Raw genomic sequence first — 5679 nt, forward strand, 5'->3', positions numbered from 1 at the left:
TAGTTTGAGTGTTTTTCACGTGTTCTTGTGGCATTTTTCTGATGGTGGAGGTCATATATTAAGAAAATTGAGCTCAAATTTGCTTTTCTGAGTATTTCTTTATTCAACAATTCATTTATTCATCCCAAAACCATGCAAAAAACTGTTTAAAAAAACAGCTTATTTGTCATTTAGAAAATGCACTGGACGGGCCATAAACTCTCCATTTGGATGCATTTTGTGTCACTCAAAAGTGTGCAATAACATCAATAGCTCCAATATTGCTGTCAGGGGGGTGTGAGGGGCTGTAAGTTGTGGGAGATGGGTAATAGGAAAGGGGTCCCCATCCGCAACACAAGGGGCAAATTTCTAGGTAACTCCTGCTGCTATGGAGAAACTTTGTCCTGGAAAAGGACACAGGTTATTTGATTTTGGCTAAAGATAGTTTGAACATAATTAAAAGACCACTGGAAAAGCATTAAAAATTAGATCAAAAGATGAGAGTGGGTCTTTAAACAAAGGTGTACACTTTTTTATATACAGTGATCCCTCGCTATAACACGGTTTACTTTTCACGGTTTTGCTACTTCACGGATTTGCATCGTGCATTGTGTTCTGCATTCTGATTGGCTAAAGAGTCACTCCGCTTCTTCTCTACCTGTGCGTCAATAACGCTGCAGTTTAATATGTACACGTATGTAAAACAGCTCGCCAAATTTACATTATCAAATCATCTTCAAATCATCAACAAATCATCTTTGCAATTTCGAGTTTCTCAAAACCCATAGAAAAAAGAGCGACTTCAACTGCCAATCATTATGTTGTTCTCCCGATCAAACACAGCTGCACTGCGGGCTTCAAATGAAGAAAACACTGGAGGATGCAGCGGCTCAGTCTGAAGAGCAGTGAAATACACCTGAGTCACCATTTGTCCGACTGTACTTTGTATTTTTTTCATAATCATTTTAAATTTTCTCCCGTTTAATCCAATTACTCTCGGGTCGCGGTGGGCGGGGCTAATCTCCGCGATTTGAAGCCTTCTGTACACATTGATGATTAAAATTATTATTTGACAGTACAGAACAGAAGTTATTTGTAGAAAAAAACGTTTCTAAAGTACTTTGATTTGTGAAACAAATGCTTGAGCCTGTAAAATGGTTTGTTCTTTCTTTTCAATGCATAATAGAGTATATAATTGTATAATAATTGTAAAAAAAAATAGAGGTTTCTACTTCACGGATTTTGCCTATCACGGGTTCTTTTTGGAACGTAACCCCCGCGAAAAACAAGGGTTTACTGTATATTTAAAAAGCCTCTAGTGGTCATTTGAGGAACTGCATCATTTGGAATGTTTTCTGTTTTTATTTGTAAATGGAATGGTTTTTTTTTTTTGTTTGTTTTTTAAAGAATGTGTTCAGATACACTTAAACTGAAACCCACATATATGGAGTCTGGCACAGATGCGTCATCGGCTGTCTCGATTTTTGCGTTTTTTTTTCCCTCAAGACACAAGGAATAAGAGAACTTTCAAGCAGGAAACCATTTCTTCAGGTGAACTTTAGAGGAATTCTGCAGATCAAATTAAGAATGGAGAAGAAACCGGATGAACATCAGCAAAACAGACGTTGTGAGGAACCGCCTTCATCTGAAGCAAACATTCACAAAAAGCAGCGTAAACAAAATGCTAAATCAAACGTGGAAAACTCAACCAGACGAAGGATGCAAACCATCAAAGCCAGTCCGGGACTTCCTGAGGCAGAGCTTAATGAGCCACACATTCGAGCGAAAACTTTCAAAAAATGGGAGCTGGACTGCAAGTATGTGGGTGGTGCCCACACCACAGATGAAAGAAACCAGGGTCTTACCGCCGTAGAAGAACCACAGATGTACGGTTTCAGTTTTAGAGTCCTGCCCTGGGTAGCAGATGTGTTTGAGGAACGTCCTAAGGTCCTAGAACCACCTACGGGTGATGCTCTCCCCACACCCCACCAGACCTCACCCACTGTTTCAGAGTCTCGTAAGCCTGAGGCTAGAAATGAACCACCTGATCAAGACCAAGCTTTGGAAGCACCTGAGGAAGAATCAGAGGCACATCCTGGTGCCGCAATGGCAAGTAGGCCTAAAGCTGAAGATAAACTCTTCAGTGAAGATCCTACCTTCATGCTGAGAATGTGTGTTCATGCAGTCGTCAAACAGTTTTTTATTGAAGCGGACATCGTCTTCCCTGGGATGGACATCAAAAGCATCAGCAGGAGGCTTTTCAAGAAGGTCTACAAAAAAGTTCAAGATGTGGACCTCTCCAACAATGACCTTTACAACAATCTCCACTCGAGCGTCTACTCCACACTCATTGAAAAATGGGGCGCGGACAACCTGGAGCAGATAATTATCAATCTGAGCAACGCCGTCACAGACGATGCATTTGTGTCATGTTTCACTAAGTTGTTGAAGCCGAAGAAGGAGCCGGGCACCGTCAAAAAGCTGGTTTTGAACGCGGGCCAACGTTTCAAGACATTTTGGGGGATTTGAAACTTCCTACAATACAAAATAAAAACACCTTTTGTCTTTAATTTTAGTGCTTTCATTATTATTTAGTGCTTGGTGTCAGAATGCATTTTTTATTTAAAAGTTTACTTTTTTTAAAGCTAATCATTTGAAAGAGGGGTTTTAATTTTTGAAATACTTTTGTCATTTTATTTCACTTTTATCAACATGTGAGGGCTCAAAATCTGACTCAATCACATAATTTCAAACCTGAAATAATTTTTAAAAAAGATTTACAAGCTAAATTACAAAAAATGTATACTTGTGGAACATAGTCCACATCTTTATTATAAATATGAACCGATATAAATTAAACAAAAATAATGGAAACTAATTTGATTTGTTGTTTTCAAATGAAATGTGTTTTTTCTTTAAAAACGCACCTTAACATAATGTTTTAGTAAATTAAACTATTTTTTAATTTTTATGCCCAGATAAGAGCAGCAGCTTTAATGCAAAACCAAAAGAAAAGGAAAGATAAGTTGACTGATTAATATATAATTACTTACATTAAAATAAAGGAGTTTTCCTCAGATTCATTCTAAAAAGAGTAATTGGGCTGTAGTTGAAAATATAAACTTTTTACATTGATCTAATTTAATTATTTAGTTTGGGTAAAATAAATCATTTTTTTGAGTTCAGTCAACTTAAAAATAACACGTAGTTGTCTGACATACTTATTTTATTTTCAATCATCTTCATTCAATAAAGTTGGTGTAACTTTGGTGTGAAGCTGTCAATGTGTCATGACGTCATACTGTAAGGTAGCGCAAGGAATTGTGGGATTCCATTTTATTTGCCTGTCTGGGCAGATTGGGGTTCAAGTGTAAGTTTTTGTCCATGAGTGTTTTAACTAGTAATTTAAACTGTTATGTTTATTTCTTTCTGCACCATGAGTTAGAGTGTGGGAGAGGATGATGACCAACCCCCTTGTGCGGAAAGATGACGTATGTCCCAATTTTAAACACAGAGTTCACTACATCTGTGCTACTCCCCTGTAGTGCAATACATCACTGGGTCATTCATGTCTGTGATATGGAAATTACAATGTTAGCATAAACATTGACATATGTAAAATCAATAAAATCATAGTGAAAACCGTAAAGAAAAATAAAGCCAAAAATACATTGTATTGAGTGGGATAAATGTATGATATTGAGTTAGATAAATGTGTTAATTTGAGTTGTATGACCAACAAAAATTATGTTAGATCAACAAATTACATTGAGATGGCTGGACGTAAAAAATTAAGTTGAATAAACTTAATTCAATTACATTTTACCAATTGAAGTGATTCATTTAAGTTGGATCAACTTTTTTCTTTTAAGAGTATTCTACAAAAAAAGAAAAGAAAGAAAAATTAAAACATAAATGTAATCTGTTTGGTTTATATTTGCAAAATGCCAATCGTTTCTGAAAATAAACAAAAGGAACAAGCTGAAATGAAGCCTTAACATGAAAAAGAAAAAATAAGGTGCAAATAAATAAACATGATAAGAAAAGCAAGAAAGATATCGAAGAAAATTCAGGAAATAAAAAACAATTTTTTTTTGCAATTTTTATTAAGATTATAAAAAAACCTCAAATGGTAGACTCCTGACAAAAAATAAATAAATATAATAAAATCCAGAGAAGAAGGGACAGGGAATTAAGAAGAAGTGGATTCTGAGAGGGTTCGAAGAAAAAACAGAAGAACTGAATTCTCAAATTTGAATTTTGATTAATTCAAATGAATCTACTGAATTAATAGCCACAGTCTTTTTAGAGCCATCATTTTGTCTGCTTTTAGTCTCAATTGAATAGAATGGAATAGAATAGAACTTGTATAGCTCAATTAAAAACAGCAAATGGGTTAAAAAAAACACTAAAAAAATTGACATTTTTAAAAGTTACATAAAAAAGACACAAAAAACCCTAACATAACATAAAATAAATTACATTTGTAAATTTGAATTTTACATTTATTCAAGAAAAAAGGATTTCTTTTAATGTAAATAATTTATTTTATTTGTAAATTACTAACAATTTCTAAATAAAAACGTGAATATTTACATATTTTTTTGTACTGAGGCGACCTTGAGTGTCCAGCGAGGCACTATATGAATAAAATGTGTCATTATTATTATGATCATTTTTTTAATTTAAATTTTAGAATAAATGTAATCAAAAATTAATTATAAGTGACACAAATAGAATGGCTGTGGTATGTAAATAAACGTTTTTCCTGTACAAAGGTGTCTTTTCTCAGGTGAACAGCAGAGGGCGCAAAATGCACACATTTAGCTTAGTGCTCACTATCCAGTCAACTTCAGATGGGTTCTGGTCAATTTAAAAAAACATACCATTCTTTGTAGGGACACAGAGAGGAACATATACCTATCTATAGAAGATTTTTACTGTTAAAAACAAAACAAAAACAGTCACTGTAAAATCCTCGCAGACAGCACTGATAGTGTATTTTAAAATAAAAACATATGGAGGTCATTTCTGTCAATTATTAATAATTTTGCTTTACACCATAATCAATCTTAGGCAATGCAACTATGTTAAGAGCAACCATGTGGACTTTTATTTAGGCTGTCACGTGAGCATAAGGCCATTTTTAAAGCCCTTGTCATGCAGGCCTCATCCTGATGGCTGAGCAGAATAGTGACAGTAAGCCGTGGGCTGCTGGGCGTGGAGTCCGTGCAGCTGCACTATGGAGATACAACATATAGCTGATCTATTCTTAGCTCTGTGTCAACACGGTTCCTCTGTTTTAGTAAAAGGGATGGAAAAGTAGGAGATTAGAACTCATTTAGAAAAGTAACAAGCTATTAATCTTTATTGGTTACCGTATTTCACAACCCGTTTGGTGTAAACGTTTATTAAATAACTAAAATGATTCATCATAAATGTTAAGTGGTTTAGCACAAAAGCCTTCCCTGACACTAAAACTGGGAGGGGGGGGGAAAAAAGCACGTGTATTGGGTGGGGTCTGAACTAATCCACTAACCAATAAAAATCAAGAATTCTTGCATAAATCTAAATATATTAAAGCCGTCTGGATTTCCGAGCGCTGATTGGTTGAGGGGTTTCAGGACAGCCAATCGTTTAAATGACAGGCACCCAGCTGTACGCTAAGTCCCGCCCTCCGCTTCAACAAATCCCGGAAAT

The sequence above is a fragment of the Oryzias latipes genome, chromosome 9 (assembly GCF_002234675.1).
Source record: "Oryzias latipes chromosome 9, ASM223467v1".
In the NCBI taxonomy this organism is placed as follows: domain Eukaryota; kingdom Metazoa; phylum Chordata; class Actinopteri; order Beloniformes; family Adrianichthyidae; genus Oryzias; species Oryzias latipes.